This window comes from Lontra canadensis, unplaced genomic scaffold (assembly GCF_010015895.1).
Source record: "Lontra canadensis isolate GAN:19392208 unplaced genomic scaffold, GSC_riverotter_1.0 scaffold2, whole genome shotgun sequence".
NCBI lineage: Eukaryota > Metazoa > Chordata > Mammalia > Carnivora > Mustelidae > Lontra > Lontra canadensis.
The window spans coordinates 35,477,775-35,497,582 of record NW_022630996.1 but is presented as its reverse complement, the minus strand read 5'-3'; positions in this window follow the sequence as shown (position 1 = coordinate 35,497,582).

Below are 19,808 nucleotides of genomic sequence, written 5' to 3'. Positions count from 1 at the left end.
TGTTCTACCTTACAGTTCATTTATTCTTCCCTCTGTCCTTTTTATTCTACCATCAAGCCCATCCATTGAGTTTTTCATTTTGGTTATTGTATTTTTTAGTTGTAAATTTCCCATTTGGTTCTTCTTTATGTCTTCCATTTATTTGCTGAGATTTTTTTTCTCTGTTTCATTTGTTCCAGGTCTGTTTATAATTACTTACTAAAGCACTTTTTTTGATGGTTGTTTGAAAATCCTTGTGAGATAATTCTAACATCTGTGAGATCTTGGTGTTATGTGTTGATTGTCCTTTTTCATTCAAATTGAGATTTTTCCTGTTTTTAGTGTGACAAGTGATTTCTGATTGTATCTTGGGCATCTTGGGCATTATGTTATGAGACTCTGCATCTTATTTAAATTATTAAATCTTCTAGTTTCAGCATGACTCCTCTGACACCAGACTGTTGGAGGGAGGGAGTCCCCCCTTTGTTACTGCCTTATCCGATCTTCATTTAACTGTGATATAAATCAGAAATTTTTATTGTGTTAGGACACTAAGATTGAGGTTGTTACAATGGCTAGTATTAACTAATCTAATCCTTTAGAAAAAGTTTATTTGTTTATCCTCTCTATAAGGTCACCAACTCATTTCTCATTTTTTTTTTCATTAATGGGCACAATATAGCATGTGGGTAGGAGATGTGGGGTTGTGAGTGGGGAAATTTGGAGAGAGGGAACAGCAACTTCAGGGGTATTAAGTAAATTAGCATTTCTTTACTGTGCCATAAAGCTCAGTGAGATGGTTTCTCCCAACCACAACCACCACCCTCACCCCGGCTTCTACATCCAAGAAGAAAGTAATCTCCAGTTGTGCACTGGTGAACATTTGCCTTCTGGAATATTCTTCCATCCTTGGACTCAGGGCAGCAGTTCTCATGGTCTGAAGAGAGAATGGTATGCCCTACATTGAAGAATGTTCTCTTCTCTGTAGGATCCAGCCTGCTGTTTGTAATAAACTCTGAAATGTGTGTCTAGCAGATGCTGCTGACACAGGAAACATGTCATGAAGTACAGTCGTACAGCTGTGGCCCGATGGAGCAGGTGAGAGTGTTCAGTGACACAATCTGATTCCCTCTTTCACATCAGCTCAGGATCGTTTCAGGAGAAGCCACCAGAGCCTTCTCTTCTCCAGACTGGATTTTCCTCTTATTCCTGGTTAAAGGGAGAGAGTACAGTGACTGCCTCCACCCCCTCTACGAACTCTGCTGTCCGCCTCTGAGCAGAGGGCCCTGTGCTTCATTCATGTCAAGTGACATTAGGTAGGCGAGAGCCTTTCATAACCTGTAACTCTCAAGTATGCATGTGTGAGGCAACAAGGCATTGGAGTTTTTGAAGTCAGACCCACTTCTTTCTCAAATCCTGTCTCCACTGCCTTCTAGCTAGGAAATATTGGGACTATTCCTTGACTTCTCTGATCTTTAAGTTTTCTCCTCTCTAAAAGGGAGCCTCTAAAACCTATTCCTCAGGGTGGGATTAAGAGAAATCTCATGTGAAGCCCTTAGCTCTGTGTCTGGCACACAGTTATGGCTCAATAAATGTTAGTTCTTCTCTTCTCCCTTTCCTACCCGCACAATGTCCTCCAGGTGCAGTACAGAGACCATTCTTTCCTGTGCCCCTGCCTGTCTCAGTACATTTCTGGATATCTGGAAAGAGACTTCTTCAGTTATGATTATATAAGCTCTCCACAGAGTAACTGGCTACTTTACTAAAGTAAAGTAAACCCCTTGAATCATGTCCCAATCCTTCTCCACCGCAGACTCCGCTGCATCAAGAAAGAAGGAAGGCAATAGAACAGACAAGGCACTAGACTAGGTGTCAGAAGACCAGCATGAAGATCTCCTTTCCAGCTGTGACAGTATTGACTAAATTAGAAATGTCTCCAGATCTCAGTTTACTTATATAGAAAATGGCAGTAAGAACATCCATAGACAACTTTGTGAAATGCAAGACCTAGCACACATATGAGGTATTTTGGTAAGGATACTCTTTTGTTTTTTTGCTTGCCCAGTTTTTCTGTATGTCCAGGTATCTGTAACATATGCATCTTCCCCAGATCACGGGAGACCTGTGTCCTGTATACGAGGGCCATGCTTTGGCTAGAGCAGCCATGCATGCCCCTGGACTCACATCATCTTTCTTTGCTCATGTCAAGAATCTTTGGGGACGCCTAAGTGGCTCAGTCGGTTAAGCGTCTGCCTCCGACTCAGGTCATGATCCCAGGGTCCTGGGATCAAATCCCTCATTGGGCTCCTTGCTCAATGGGGAGCCTGCTTCTCCCTCTGCCTGCGGCTCCCTCTGCTTGTACATGGTCACTCTCTCTTTCCCTCACAAATAAATAAATAAAATCTTAAAAAAAAAATAAAAAATCTTTGGCTTAAAAAAAAAAAAAAAAAGCAAATTTGCTTTCCCTGTATGCTACTTTAAAATGGGGGAGAGCAGAGGGAGAATGTTCTATCTTTCCACAAGATTTTATGTTTTGTATACTTGTTTCAATTCAACCACAGATCCCAACATGAGTTGTACATCTTTGTTAAAATTTACCACTCTCTCCCCCTAAGTCAGTGCTGGCCATTTTACAAATAAGAGAGTTTAAAAGTTAACACAGCCAGCGGACGTGAAATACGCATACGGATAATGTGTGTGAGATATTGTCACCAGGGGAGTCATCTGTTTGAATTTTCTGACTTGACTTAAAGAGCCTAACCACCTTGATATTTGTTTAAACTTGAATTCAATTCCGTGAAGGTGTAACGTTCCCGTTGTCCCCATTCTATGTTAACATAGCTTTGATACATTTGAGAATGTATTTTCTTACCGTCGGAGTCTTTCGAACCTCTGCTTTATTTCACAGCTGTCTACACTAGAGGCCACATTTTTTGAACATCCACTTTTAATTTTCCTGCCTTCTGCCTCTTTGGAATCCATTCAAGTTCTCCTCCAAAACTATATGGGGACTCACTCGGGGGGCACCATACATTTTTCCAAGGAAGAATACTGAATTTTGAAAAGGGAGTAAAATAACATTATGAAAATCTTATGTTCCAGACCTGTTCTGACTCATTAATTCTCTCTGTGTGATTCCTCGATGATCCAAATCATCTATATGTTTTCAAATAGGCTTTACTTTCTTGAGTTGAGTTTGGTTCCTTTGTACGCTTCCTCTGCCATCTAGAGAGTTTTCCTCAGTCCTTGGGCTTTGATACAATGTAAGCTCATGTTTGACTCCTGCTGCTCCTTTTTTTTTCTCTCTTTTCACTTGGGTCTCCTGAGCTAAATGGATCCTGCACAATTTCTCTCATGCCTTATTGCAGCTGTTACCACTTTGCTCCAAAAATGTTTTCCTCATATTTGATTATTTTGTCACTCAGGCTTATCGTTATGTTGACATATTATTCACTCTTGTGTCTCGTTAACTTAACATTCTGATGTGCTGTATGAAAAGCAAATGTACTTGATGTCTTGAAGCTTCAGTCCTGTGTGGAAAAAGGGTTTATTTGTAAATTTGTGACTCTAATTGAACACTTTGCAAATTTATTCTACCATCATTTCATTTCTTTTGATTCTGTTTAAGAAGCAAAGAATAATGTATTTCTGGGGACTAGAAAATTCTTTTATGCAGTAATAGATACTCCAGAAAGAAGAAAGTCCATTCATCTTTGTCTCCTTCCTTTATTCTCTTTACGTGTTTCCATAGGCTTTTTTAGGATGCTTGCAGTGTATGCCATGGTATTTGTCAGGATTTGTTTTGAAATTTCTTTAACCAAGGAGGAACCTCTCCCCTTCGAAAACAACTCGATATTCCATTAAGTTCTTCCTAAGCAGAACTATCTCCCACAACTACCTTTAGTTTTAATGTTCCCAAATTTATCCTATTGTTTCTGGTTAGAATCTGGAAGAATTTAATCTTGTTCTTTGTTCACAGAATCTTAGAACTGGAGGGAAACTTCCAGAATGTCTAGTCCATCTTCCCAGGTTTTCAGACCAGGTTTTTCCCTGGTTTTACTTAGCAGAACTGGAATCAAAGCTCATGTCTTCTGATTCCTAGCCCGAATCTTTCCAGCTCTATGATGTTCAAGGACCCTGAGTGTTTTCACTTATTATTGTCAAGTTCTGTGACTTGACTTCTTCTTAGAATGTGCCACTTGGATGTCCCTCAGTCTCAATAATGCCCTAGTTGGTGAGTTTCTCTTTACAGTGATGGAACCCTTGAATAGATAAAGACTTGAGAGGCACTGATTGGTTCCTTCACTTCTTGAAACCAGGAATGGATTATCTTCATCTTGGTAGCTCTAAGCTGAGAACCATTCCTAGAACTAAGAAGATTTTCCATAAATAATCCTTGAAGGAATGAATGAATAATAATAAAAAAAAATCTGTCTTACAACCCTGTGTGAACTATGAGATATGTAAAAAATGGAAAAAGATTTACTGCCAACCATGAAAATGTAATCTTGAAGCTGAAAGCACAGGTGGGAAGTAGCAATGTAAGAAACTATATTTAATTGCCAGAATCCGAGTGCTGTAAAAGCTCAGAAATGAAAAACTAATATAGCCAGAGTCTATAAAAATATAAGTAGTGTGGATAGAGTCAACACCAGTATATGTGGTAGAAAATAGGAAATGTATCTAGTTTGAAGGGCATATCTTCTTGACAAAGAAAGGAGAAAAAAGGGAAAAAAGTGTTTTTCAACAGAGAAAATAGAGGAAAAATACCAGGAACTTAGGGATGGGAGAGGGAAAGAAAGCAGAAATTGCTTGACTAATTTAAGTCATTTCATGAATAATAGATTCATAGCTTTTAATTCATGGTTTAAGACTGTAAATCATTTTGTTATGTGGGTTTTAAGAGCATCCCATGAATGTGCCCCAGGGCCTATAGTCTTACTACTGAGACGTTCTACTAAGTAGGGCAAATAATTTTTCCAATTAACTAATTTATTATAAGCTAAATTCTCATTAATTTTTAGAATTGAATTGGGAGGGTCAAATGTAGTTCTTTACTCATGATTCAGAACATAAGGTCACTACTTAACTTAGTAAGTATTGAGTTTTTTCAGTCACAAGTCTGCCTGGGGGGCTCAGTCGGTTAAATATCCGCCTCTTGATTTCAGCTCAGGTCATGATTTTGGGGTCTTGGGATGGAGCCCTGCCCAGCGTGGAGTCTGTTTAAGATTCTCTCTCCCTCTCCATCTGCCCCTCTGCCCACTCTCTCTCTCTAAAAAATATAAAAATAAAATAGATATATTTTTTTCAGTCACAGTTGGAGCATCTCTTTAGAGAAGACTGGACGTTGGATAACTTCATATTGAGCCTTGCCCACTCTCAGGGTCTGGGTTATTCCTGAAGATGACAGCACTCCCCCCTCCATAGGCTTCATTTTCCCCATCTGAAGAATGAAAATCCTTTCTTCAGACTTGCTTCTCCTTTGGAACAGAGGAAATTCATTGGGCTGAACATCAGAAAGCCTGGGCTCTGATTCTGCCCACACAACTGGAACAATGAAACTCAACTGCTCACAGCCTCAGTCTCCTCCTGTGCTCAATCAGAACTATATTCGGAGGGCTACTTTCTCTCAGAATTTACATATTAGTTAAGGCTTTCTGGTTGTAAGCACCAAAGGAGTTCCCTGAAAGATAGAATTGGAAGCTAGAAAGAAGTCACATAAGCGGGCTTCAGAAAGGGGAAGAGTAGGCAGGGATCAGAGGATCAGAGGTTCAGAGGATCGAGAGGTAACCCCTTACTCCCTCAGCATTTCCAAGGGGTGCATGTCACACCATTGGAGCATCAACTTCCTATGACCAAGCATTTGATTGTCTGGTACTCATTCCTGGGCAAGAGATGGCCTCCAAGCCCAGCTAGGCCTTGCCAGTGCTCTTTTCCTGGAGGTGGAACTTCAGAAAAAATGACTGACAGAATACAAAAGTAATGAGATAAGCTATCAGGGGAGTCAAGGCAAATTTTAAGGAGCAGGTCCAAGGTCTTGTCTGCGAGAGACCCTAACATGTATTTTCTTTCTTTCTTCCTTTTTCTCTCTCTCTCCTTTTTTTGAGGGGACACACCACAGGACAGGAGGAATGTCATCAAAACTAAAATGTACATAGAGAGGAGCCCGGAGGCACACACAGAAAATGGTGACACACACGTGCACGGACACAGGACCCATGTACACACAGAGACAAGCCCAGGGGCACAAGATACACAGATATACAGAGATACACATAGAACCAACATACCTCCCCACCCAGCAGGTGCACAGTTGTGGGAACACCAGACACACACAGATATATACATGGGATAGGAACACACCCACGGAGACATGCCAGGCTCACAGTCTCAGGGACACACAGACACTCAAAGGTCACAGACACACAAATAGAGTAAAATGCTAAGGGACATAAGTCAACTAGAGATAAACAAATGGAATATGATTTCACTCATATGTAAAATTTAAGAAACAGCACAAATGAACAAAGAAAGAGACAAACCACAGCAGCAAAAACCCAGACTCCTAAATATAGAGCACACACCGGTGGTTGCCAGAGGCGAGGTAGGTGGGGGGATGGGTGACATGGATAAAGGGGATTAAGAGGGTACTCAGCTAACATCTACTTTCTTCCTCAGGATATGCACACTTTTGCTAGAAACAGTAACTAGATTTGGCTTTAGGGAATGTTCTTTCCCCATCAGATACAGCTTTGGAAATGTTATAGCAATCTCTCACTGCAGAAAAGCCACCTGAAACTTAGTGGTTGGCTGAAGACACAACCAAGACATTGCCCATGATTCTTAGCATCAGGACTCCGGGCAGGGCTCCGTGAGGATGCCTTCTCTCTGCTCCACGTGGTGTGTCAGCCACAGAGGCTCCACTGGGACTGGGGCATCCACAGTGACCTCTTGTAAGCCGGGCAGCCAGTGCTGGCTCTCCGCTGGGAGCCCCAAACCTCATCCGTGCTGAGTTTCTTCCTTTCCCCAGCCTGCATCCCTTCGCCGATCCCTATCTCAGTCCCTGCTTCTAGGAAGCTTGGCCCCTGTCCCTGGACTTCCGTGTCCTCACCCCCACATGATGGGGATGCAGCTGAATTATATGTCAAGCCTCTTCAGGCTGGGCTTGGGCATGCTGGTCTCTCGTCTTCCATTCTCTCCTCCTCCCTGAGTGAAGGGGGAGTTCTCTCCAGATCCTGAAATCCAGAATGTCAATGGGCATTAGAAAGCTTCTAGTCTTCCAAGTCACATCGATATAAATTACTTCTGGCTCCGAGGCCGTAGACCTGCTCCTTAATTCCTCCGAGCCCTACTTTCCTCATCAGGACAATGGGGATATACATATCTATCTCAGAGGATTGTTATGAGAATTAACAGAAAAAAAAAAAAAAAAACATGTGGGGCACAACTAGAGGACCTCGCACACAGAAGGTGCTTAATAAATGTTATTTCCTCTTTCTTCTTTTGCTCTAAGACTCCATGACTTTATTACTTTCCCCCAGGAAGAAAAAGATTAATAATCCCGGTACCATGTATTTTTCCCTGACATACGTGGCTTGAGGGGTAAAATTGCTTAAATGACGTCCTTGGGGAGCACAGTGCCTTGGTGTGAAGTGTCAGCTACTGAGATTTGATCCTGACACCTAACCCAGGGCAATGGTAGGGTCTTGGGACCCATGATTCCTTAGTTGTTTAAAAGGAATAAAAATTACATTAATTTCAACTGTTTTGTTTCCAAGGTCACAGGACTTAATTCAAAAAAATGAGAAAAGGGATTTCTAGCTTTCTCATATTAAAAGAAACCCATGCCTACCAACCTCATTCCTGCCGCAATTTGGGCAGAGAAGGATGAAAGTCAAAAGCTATTCAGACTCCAAGTTGGAACTTCATCGAGTGATTTACCTATTTGCTTCCGAGTCAATAAAAGCTTGGCACTAAACCTCAGAAATGAAAACCACAAATTTGTTCACTTATTTTACTACCAGTCTCTCAGCTTTTATGTCCCCTAACTTATAAGCCTTTTCTAAGTTCCCACATTTTTAATGTTTTGCCAATAAAAGTGAGCATGACTTCTTCCTACGGGTAGCAAGCCACGGTTACATTTAAGCGAGGGTTCTGAGCTCCTGGCTCCATGGCTGAACTATGCAGCCCTGGTACCATCCAATGTTAAGAAGGGCCGTCGAGAGCTGTTTTCCATAATACGTCTCATGGAGATGCTGCTTTCTCGCTTACACAGCTTGCCTGAAAATTGGAGTTTCCTTCCTTCACTAGAGAGCCACAAACCCTAATTGTTCAATTAATTTTACAGTGAGACCAGCATGGGATTCACAAGGGTGTTGTAGGATCATTTGTTAAGCACCACGTTTCACATACGAGATAGTGACTTGAACCAACTTTCAAAGCATTTAATTTTATTTACATTCACTGCAGATTTGCTTGGCAAGTGAGATGGCATGTGGCAACCTAGAGGTCAAGGAAATGTAAGAAATCACTTAAGAAACTGCAGAGAATTTGTGGACTGGCACAAGGGTTTATGTATGATTTATATTCTTATGTTCATAATTTCAGGAACCTTCATGCTTAACTCTCTGCTCTACTTGAAGACAACACATAGAAAAATAAATGAAAAGGGGAACTTATATATTTAACCTCACTAATAATCAAATAAATACTACTTGAAATAACTGCAGTATTTCTGTCCATTAACTTGGCAGATTTATATCATGTGGGGAGAGTCTGCGGAGCTGGGCATCACCATACCCTTGTGATGTGGGATTTAATGGGGAATAGCCATTGGGGAGGGCGGTTTGGCATTCTGTGTCAAAACCCTTGAAAAGAAAACCTTTGACCCAGTTGCACTTCAGTAATTAACTTTACAGAAATCTGCAGACATAGTCAATAATCTTTTGGCAAACCTGTTATAAAAAGTATCCTGAACAATAAAAACTAGAAAGACATGACCAACAACAAAACAATTAGTTTGATAACCTGTGACACATCTGTTTAGTGACATACTATACACCTGCCATCAGAGGAGATGAGAAGTGTTATTATGAGAAAAAGAATTACATAAGGCCACAGTATGGTAGCCATTTTATGTCAAATAAATATGTATATGTAGATATATAGATATTTCTAGGTGGGTATACATTTATTTATGTATGTATATAGATGTGTATATTTATTCATGTATGTGTGTGAGCTTAACACATTATCTTTTTCCTAGACCATTCACTAAACTCATCTTCCTGCTTCCATTTAATTTCACTCTAGTTAATTCTCTATAAAGCAGTGACAGTGACCTTTTTTTCTTTTTAGGGTTTTATTTATTATTTATTTTAGAGAGAGCACAGCAGGGGGAGGAGCAGAGGGAGAGGGACAAGCAGACTCCATGCTGAGCCTAGAGCCCAATGCAAGGCTTGATCCCATGACCCTGAGATCATGACCCCAGCTTGACCGACTGAGCCACCCAGGAGCCCCAGAAGTGACCTTCTTAACTAGACCATAGCTCTGCCTTGCTCTGAATCTCTTATTCCCTCTTTCTACATTTAGAATAAAGCTAAACTCTTTACCAGTACCTTAAGGGCCATGTGTGTCTCCTTCCCATCTATCTGTCCTTATCTCTTTAACCCACTGTCTCTGTGTCTGTAGAACGATGAATGTACAAAACAGCTCCAATACTTTGAGTGACATGCCAAGCTACAGGTGCACCGTTCTTCAGGTGTGTTGAGTCAGAGATGGACAAAAACATGAGAGAAATAGATGACAACTGACTCCGTTCCTCTCCACTGTCCCCAAGGACTCAGTGGTGACCTGCAGTGGGGCTGGGATCAGGGCGGAGGAAGAGGAACAGAGGCCAATAACCTTATGATCTCTATTCTCAACTTGCTCCTCCAGCTGGCAGGAAATCTCAGGGGGATTGTTAAAATCAACTTTTAAAGACCTTATGGGTCTGCTTTGAAAAATGTAGCCTGAGGGGGTTCATTTATGTCATCTTTCTGCTATGGATAAAATCTTATTTAGCTAACGTTACTTTCCACAAGTTCTCTGACATTTTCAAGTCAACTATTAATATGAACAAGGTACCATTTTGTTTTTGTTTTCTAAAACTCCATTTATTTCATATTTGGGCTTTTTGTCCAAACAAGCTCACCTCATTGAGTATTTGCTAAGTAAGGAAGGAGGAAAGAAAGAAAATTAGAAATATAGATCTTTACTTAAATTTCCCATAGTCTTACCAACCAGAGATAAATACATAGGCATATATAATTCCAGTCACATATTTGTAACTGTGAGTACAGATATGTATATTCCCAGCAACACACACAGCTTACACGTGCGTATATAGAGAGAGGATCATGTGTATGGATCAGAATGGGGTCATAAGGACACATAAGGACTTCCCATTTATAGGCTAGTACAGACTCCATAGAAAAAATCCAGCAAGGTCATCAGGCTGATTTTTCAGTTTTTCTTCAACTTTTCTACATTTTCCCAGAAGGATCTTTCCCTGGCCTCCACTGTAATGAATGGGCATAAAGGACAAAGGCCTAGCTAGACACTGACCGAGGCTAAACTTTACTTTGAAAAGCCAAAAATTTACATCTTGATTTAGCCAAATGGAATATGCTCCACAATTTCCAAAATCTGACATTGTGCTTGTGCTTCACCTTCTGCCTAGACTGCCTTCCCCATTCACATTTTGCACATTAAATCGTATCTTTCTCTAAAAGTCCATCTCAAGTGACCTCTCTACAAGGTTGTCTTTTCTGGTCCGAATGCCATGCCTTTTCTTTGTATTTCCTTCCGAAGACTTACTGTAAACTGGTGTCAGCAGATTCTCTGCTTGACATTCTCCTCCACAGCATGGCAAAAGCCCCTTTGCGCTGCCCCTCAGAGCATCACCAGCCTAACTGAGGAGAACCGAGCTTCCATATTCCAGAGTTTACCTTTTTTACATGTTGTGTTAGATTTAGGTGTGAGAGGGACCAAGAAAAAAATTACTAAGGGGCTGGATAGAAAGAGACGTAGGACCTACCTTGCTGGGGAGGGACTAGTCTCTGGTGAAGAGAGACCAGCGAGCAACACCTGTGTGTGTGTGTGTGTGTGTGGCTTCCCAGCCTCTGGGTTAACTGCTAAAGGAAGAAATCCATAATTGGAAACACTAAATTATCAACACTTATGAGGAATCAGCCCTAGCACGAAGTACTTAACCTACATCATCTTGTATAATCCTTCAAAAAAATCACAGGGATAATCAATCCCATTTTAAAGATGAGGCAACTGAGGCTCAGAAAGGTTAAGTACTTTTTCAAGTTCACTTCACTAAAAAGCAGCAACTTGGGAGGTAAGCCCAACTTTATGAGCTTCTGAGCCCCCGGTCTTAACCATTTCATCGCCCTGCCTCCCAGCTGAGATGGTGGTGGCGGAGGTTTGGCACTATGTCCCTAAAAGAGGTAGGGTGGGAAGTAACCTGATGCAAGAGAGGCAGTGATGGGCCTGGAGCAGGACATCCATCTTCTGCAGGGTGGTGGGTGTGTGTGCACATGCGTGTGCGAGGGTGTGAGTGTGCATACTTGTGTGCACGTGGGGGTGTGTGGTGCATGCACACGCGTGTATTTTAGGGGAAGACAGGTGGCAGAGTCCCTGCAGCAGCTCTTCCTGACACTTTATTAAGGTACACACCCACTTCCTGAGGACACGGCCCAGGAGACCCATGAAGAGTATAGCAAGTGAGAGCAGAGTTTGGGATTCAATTGGCTCCGGTCCAGTGATGACGGCTGTCAGGCATTTGGTGACTTCAACAGGAAAGAAGCTCTGACCAGGGAGACAGGGGAAGTCGGAGGGCCGCTGTACAGGGAAGCTGCTAGCTTGTGCCTGAGCTAGGAGCCATTGACCCCGTGGGCACTGAAGCAGGGAACGCCCCACAGTCCCCAGGAAGCTACTGGAGAGAAGGGATTGTGGGGGTGGGCAAGAACTCTGGATCTTGCTGCTGAGTTGGTGAGTTGAGCTTATTAAATCACTAGTTCTGTGTGATGCTCACCATTTACTCTGTGCTTCTTAGTCCTTGATATTTGGGTTTCTTGTGCTGCCAGGCTCCACGCGAATATCTCTATTAAAGGAGGGGAGAGGCACCAGGGTGGCTCAGTGGGTTAAGCCTCCCACACTTGATTTCTGCTCACTGATATCAGGGTGGTGAGATCAAGCCCCTAGTCAGGCTCCATGGTGAGGGTGGAGTCTGCTTGGGATTTTCTGCCTCTCCCTCTCCCTCACCCCCCAACCCCATGCAAGCTCTCTCTCTCTCTCTTTCTCTCTAAAATAAATAAATCTGTAAAAAATAAATTAAAAAAAATAAAAGCATGGAAAACCCCCTAACCTCCATGCAGTTTACTTTGGAACATAAGAGAATAAAGATTCCAGCATGGCCTCACCGCCTTGCACACACTTTGTGCTGGTAGTCACGGTTGGGAGGAGGAAAGCCCTCTAACTTTGACCTTGAGCAAAGCCTAAGAAATTAATCAGAGGTTTGGGAGGTTGTCAAAGCAAAGCTGAAGTGGAGAACACACAGACTGCTCATTGGGTCCAAGAAAACATATTAATTCTTCCACCATGAAACAGAAAAGATGGGAGACGATAAAACACAGGAGGCTAAGTTGCTACCAAAAATATTAATAGGAATTTTGAATGTTTCCTCTGGTCAACTGACAGGACAAGGCTTTATGGCCCTGGGACATGAAGAAAAAGGAAGATAGAAGAAAGATCTTAGTAGAGAGAGTAAAAGCAGGCCCCCTAACAGTGAAGACGGACAGCTGGGGCCTCAGGAGGAAGATGTCAGCAGTAAGGGTCTTCTTCTAAATATGAAAGTCGATGAACTTAATATTATTGTCTGGCATTGTGTTTAAGTTGTGTGTTACAGTGTACTTTTGCAACATGTATGAATTTCAGAAGTTATAAAGTCAAATGCACAAAAAAAACCCTTCAATATTTTTTTCTAAAATTTAAAAAAAAACACTATATTTTCTTGAGCTTCCATCTCACTGAGGGCCAGAAATGTAGTCTAATTCAGTTTGGTTATCAAGAGAGAAAAAACAGTTTTGCCTCATCTCTCCATATCTATCTCTCTCTCTCTCTCTCTCTCTGTCTCCCTCTTGATTTGCATCTAAGTTTCAGGGGAATTAGGAAGTCTCAAATCACCAGGACAGTAGAAACACTGCATCTGTAGGAACTACATTTGGTTGCAAGTAGGAGAAAATTCCATTAATTAGTGCATCATAATAATCAAGTACATCTTTTGCCTTATATGACAAAAACTAGAGTCAGAGTCCAGGCTTGATAGGAGGCTCCATGAGGTCATCAAGGACCCAAGGACTTTCTTTTTCCTAGCATTGTGAATTTTGTCCCCATGCATGTCTTCTGCTTCACCTTCAGCATCTTGTGTCCACTCCAGGAAGAAATAAGAGGAAGAGCAAAAGTTAATTAATTAATTAATTAAAAATAAAAGCATATCTTAGCTGACTCAACAGGTTTGGGGAAAAATTTCTCATACTCTGCTTACATCTCAGCAGCCTGAATGGAGTCCCACCATCGCTCCAAACTTTAACAAAGTTTGAAAATGTAATTTTTTTTTTTTAACATCTCAGAACAAAGCAGTTGTGTGGTACTAAAGACCTAATGGAACAACAAACAACAATAACAACTACATTAACAACAAAAACCTAATGGCTATTAGCAGGCAACCGGCCGTGTCTCTCGGGTCATCAACTGTCCACACCAGATGGATTTTGTGCAGGAGACTGGCTGGTTGGAAGGGTTGCTGATGTGAGCATCTAACACCCAAAGAGACCTAAGTGCCTTGTTTTAAAAGCTGCTCATTTGGGTAAATAAATTCTCAATAGTGTTCAGCGTACTCTCTTCTATTCTTACTCTTGGGACCTGGGCACTGCATTAACATTTGCAATTTACTAAAGACCAGAATAGATCTAAATCCCATGGAAAACAAATTGCTCCCTCACTTGTTACTCTCAGATAAATGTTGGTGTTTAGTTAACCCCAGCACTTCAAACAACACTGTGAATTCTCTGTCTCTGAGCAGTGGAATCTTGATGATGTCCTTTTGTTCTGGAATGGGAGTTTCTCCGGTCAAAAAAGACACAAACACATCACCTGTTTTGTTCAGCTTTTGAAAAGCAGGTCTCCAGATAATTTAAAAATAAAATGAAGTTGCTCTTGCCCTCTGTCAAGGTCAAAACCTGATCTGAAAACGAATGAATCACGATTCTTGCCTAAGGATTATCAGTCAGCACATTACCCCGAACGTTCCTTAAGCTACTGTATCTGCTGTGTCAAAGGAATACTTCGGGGTCTGTAATTTTGCACCGCGTTTCGTGAGTTTCTCTTTGGCAAAGTGACTGTTTGGGCTCCTTTAGGATTCTCAGGCAGACAAACTGCCTTCTCAGACATCCAGCAACCTCTTCTGATTAACACTGGACGTGCAGCGCGTTTGGAGAATCCTCCCTTAAGACACTGATGTCTGCAGATCTTGGCCTGTGACAAAAGGGATGATGGTTCAGGGAATGGATTAAAAAAATATATGTATCACTCTGAGAGCTTTGAAAGGAATAGGATTCCTCTAGGACTTGAGAGACTAAAGCAGCTACCACTGACCTCTTCTCTATCACAGACCTCTCCGAGAAGCCTGTCAAACCTACAAGTCCTCTATTCAGACACATGGTGCCTTGGGCTCCTTTTTAGTGCATTCTTTCAGGGGAAGCCAATGACGATTTCAGCTGAGGTTAACATCCCTTGCTCCATGAAGATAATTGTTGGGTTGGTAGAAAGTGTGGCCATGCCTTTCCTCTCACAGCAGAATTTGGGGTGCAGTAGGGAAGACAGGCTGAGAAACAGCAGTAAGAAACACTCTGACTTCTTCCCACATGGCTTCTCATCTGCAAAGCTGGGGATCTCATCCCCTGCTGTAGTCCTGTCCAGTATCAGACATGTAGACAGAGCCTGGCACTTTGTCAGCTCAGTTCTTTCCGGTGGGGTCTTGATCTAGGAACCAGATCAAGGAACCATGCTCTTATGAACAAATCCCTGCCATATATTCTATTTTCAGGCTTGAATTTCATCTTTTGCCTTGATGCCTTGAATTGCCATCTTTTCCCTTTCTAGAGTCCTGTCCCCAAGGTATGAATGGGTTTTGGATTTTTTCTCACAGCCCACTTCTAACCTTTCCTTGCTGTTGGCTCTGATTACAGGCTGAATATGTTCATAATGTTTTCGAATGACTCTGGGAGAGAGTGTCAGCAATGAGCAATGGGCTTCTCTTAAGTCCTCTGGAGTTTTTCAGGTTCAAGTTCATCAGTGAAATAGGTGCTCTTCCAATACCTTTGTACCTTCTATATTTTCCTTTGTGAAACATTATTTTGTCAGATTCTATTAGATGCAAGGTCATATCTACTGTCTTTAAAAGAAGTTTATGCTCTAATGGGACCAAAAGAAAAATATAATGTGATATGCATCATAAAACTAAGATAAACAATAAGGAGAAACTGTGATACACAATTCTCAGAGGGGAAAAAAAAATACCTGGCTTTGAGCCAAAGGGTCTAGAAAGTCAGAGATTTGAGCAGAGTTCTGATAGATGGTGATGTTCCTATGGGACAGCAATTCTCAATCTTCTCATTTATAGACCTTTGAGAATCTGATGAAATGGGGAGGAAAAAGGCTGAAAAGGTCTTTGAGATCTGTGGTAAAACCAGCTCAGAATTAGGTCCTGGATTGTGGCCACAAAATTGGAGTGACCTGGACAAGTCCTTTTTCAAGATGTGTCTTGATTATTGTGTCTATAAAATGGCATCGAAGGGGATATGATTAGATGATAATTCAGGTCTTCACTTGCTTTAAAATTATATAATTTTAAAATTCTGTCTAGTTCATCACCCTAGATACTTAGGTTATTTCAAAGAAATTACACATTTTCCTATCAAAGACAAAAGTAACTCTTCTACCTCATCCAAAAAATCATAAAATTATTGGAAAGAGTATGATACACTGGGATTTTAAAGAACCTAGTATTTTACACATGTTTGAAGGAATTCCCCTCAGTAATAAAGTTCAACCTTTAGCGAGCAATTAATATGTGCTAAGTAATTCACTAAGTGCATTGTGTATGTTGTATTGTTTAATCTTTGCCTGAAATCAGTGGATTAGGTGCTATTGTTATCATTCCTATTTTACAGTTGAGGAAACTGAGGCTTGGAGAGATTAAGTTACTTTGCAGAGAATCTCAGTTTGGATTTGAAGTCAGGCCTTCTGACTCTACAGCCTAAATACCGTATTGCAGCTGTGGCTAGTTTTTCCGGTGAAGTGAGATTTTTCCTCAGTGCTTTATGCCATTTCTCAGGTCCCAGATACTGTGAAAATCCCATGAACTGCCAGTCTGTAAGCTTTCATCAAAAAGGCCAAATACACCCCCCCCACACATGCCCTTAGAAATGTGCACATATAGATACATTCAGAATCCGAGAAACTCTTCTGAAGGCCATTGCACAGACTGAAGTTCTCCTGCTGAAAGCCGAGGATCGCTGGAGCAGACTCTGGAAGGACTGGCTGAGATCAGCCAAGGGCAGAGAGGACGCACCTCATCTACCTTTTTGGAAGAAGGGAAGGCCTGGCTGCTCCTTCAAACAGGGGTAGAGTCGGCAGAGGGCGCTGGTACAAGACCGCCCCAGGAGAGAAGGTCCGCCCGGTGAGGCTGCTGACGTGCCACTGTACGAGGGACAATGACATCGGGACTCATTGTGTCCACGAAAACAAGATCATCCTTCTCCAATCACTCTTTATTTGCCACAGATCTCCTCGGCTTGTCCCCCAGTACAGGGCCCCCTCGAAAGGGACCTAGGCCTGGCAAAAGCAGTTCTAGAAAACGGCATTCCTCTCCCGTGCTCACTCTTCACAGCGAGGCGCCGCGTCAAATTCAACCGAGCGTAACAAACGCGCCAAAGGTAAACGACGTGTAGAAACTCCAGCTCGGCTTCGTCTTTCACTGAAGAGAGCCCTTAGACATGAAGACGGACTGTGTGTCAGAGTAAACCACGCCCCGCTTCCCCCGCCGCTTCTCTCCCGGCTGTTGGTGAATGTTTTTGGTCCGCCGGGACGAGGCCGTCGGCGAGGGAAAGGTGACGCCGTTCGTCCACGAGGGGGAGACTCTCGCTCACTGATGGCCTCGACCGGCGGCGCGGCCGGCCCCTGCCTGCCAATGCGAGCTGGGACTGGAGATGACCGCTCGGGTTCCTTCGCTACGCAGGGCGTCTGAGTTTGATCTACAAGATTTTTGTACTTGATGGTCAACTCTCATGTTCAGAAGCTCTAAGGCCGGGAGTAAGGACGATTATGCAAATAAGCCAGTGCTCCCCCCCCACCCCCGCAACACAACCTCGGTTTTCCCAGGGCCCTGTGAGCTGAGCGGCTCTAACTGGACCCCGGGGGCGCCCGCAGCCGGCGCCTGGTTTAGGGACCGCGCAGCTGCAGCCCCGCGAGCTCCAACGTGGGCAGGGCAGCCGACCCAAAATACGCGCTCTGCAGCCGGCCCCGCCGCTGCCTTTTTTAGCTTGTTTGCGGCCAGGCTGACTCACAGCTAAGACAGCAAAATGTACCTGAGGTGACGCCTGGCGGTATTCAAATATCCCTAGTTTCTTTTCTATTTTTTCTCTCCTCTCCATCACCTCTGCCAACTTACGCCTCCTGCCCCGGGGCCGCCTTGGCCATGGCCTGTCCTGCCATTGGTTCTCGGCTGTGAGGGAGTTGCGGGCTCCGACCTTGTCAAGGTGACTCCCCAAGTTCGTGCATTTTCTGAGTGACGTGCATTCACATGAGGTCTGGAATGTTGTCTCTCCTATCTAGATGTGCAACAGTCACACACACACACACCTTTGGCTGAGTTTCATTTTGCTGGCTTCGGGTCATTTGGATTGGAAGAGTTTTCTTTGTTAAACCGGAAGGTGGAGGAACTGAATGGTACATAATGTTCCCACCATCCTTCCTCCTCCCTGGATTTGAATTTGTAGTGGGCATATGCAGGGAAAGAATACCCAGGGAGCTTATCTTCATTTTCTTTTTTTGCCCTTCAGAGGTCCTCTTTGATTCAGAAGAGGGGAGACTATCCTTACACGCCACTGGGCTTCATATCCGAGGACACCTTCCTAATTTAACATCTACCTGAAAGCAATAAACCCTGATTTTTAAAAAGTTGTTTTACCCTGATACCAATAGTAGGTATTTTGCCTTCTAAGAAAAGAAGTGTAGTTTGTGTTGGTGGGGAAACACACCCTGTCGGCTGCTGCTTTCCCGTTGCAGAGAGGAGGAGGCTGGGGGGAGACCGTCTACCAAATGGGGAGCATTGACAGGTGTGGAAGACCGCGGAGAAGCCCCAAGCTGAATGTGGGTATAAGGGAGGGAGAGCGGGGTACTGTTCTTCTATGGGATGCATTTAGGTAGGTGTGCTCTGAAGGGAGGAGGCGTGGAGGGGGTTGGAAGAGGAGAGAATAGAGCGTGGATAGTGGAGTGTCCGAAAGACAAAGTTCATAGGGACTCTAAGCTGTAAACTTCGTCTCTCTCCCCCAAACCGTCAGTCAAGTCTGTAGGGCCAGAAGTGTTCTGTTGATAATTTTTAAAATGGAAACCAAGAAAAGTGTCTAAATCCCATTTTTCACACGTGTTCATTCTTTCAAGCAAGTAGTTCTTGAACATCTCCAGTAAAGCAGGTTTTATTCTAGGAGCTGGTGATACAAGGGTGAACCAGGCAATAAAAGATTCCTACCATCTTAACCCTTGCCTTCCGGTGGAGGGTGGGGAGACAATAAACAAATGAACAGAAGTAAACAAGGTCGTTTCAGAGAGCACTCAGTCCTGAGGAGACTCACAGAGCAGAGCTGGTTACAGAGTAACAGGGACATCGAAGAAGAATGCGTCTGTGTCAGTATCTAGTCAGGAGAATGGAAACCACTCCAGGATATTCAAACAAGAGAACTTTGATACATGGCATTTATTATAAAGTTATGGGAAGGCCTGTAGGAACAAAGGGAAGATTTTGCCTATGGGAGGCAAGCAGGAGATTGGAAGAGGGGGAGGGGTGAAGGCATGTCTCCTGCGTTTGCTAGAGACTTCTTCGGTGGTGGCAGCAGCTTTGTGACAGCTCCTCAGGCATCACAGTTCCAGACAATAGCAGAAGACTTCGACCTTGGCTTCTCTATCTGATGGGTGATAGCAGTTTCTTGTTCTTTATCTCTAGGTGCCTCCCTGCAGAGGCGTGGGACTGGCTTGAAATTCTGTAGACAGCAGGTTCCTCTTCAGTTTCCACAAAGCCAGATGACAATTCTAGCCTCCTCACACATGCCCTATAGGAGAAAGAAAGATTTTTTTGTTTCAAAAAAAAAAAAAAAAAAAAAAAAAGCAGAGAGACTCTAGAACAAGAGACACTACACCATGTGAGGGGCCGAAAATAGGAGGGTTTGGTGCCAGTCTGCAAATGGGATGGAAATCCTCAGGATGCCTTCCCTGGGCTGCTTCCAGATCGCTGGTACACGGACATGACCCCACCACCCTTCCTCAGATACAGGGTTACTTACATTCATGTTCTGTCAGATCCTGGGCATTTGATGCTGGCATTCGAGGGCACCCCAGTGAGAAGGCGAGCCGTTATCATTTCTTTACACTCCATGCATCTGTTTTTTTTTTTTTTTTTTTTTTAAGTTTTTTTTTTTGATTTGACAGGGTCACAAGTAGACGAG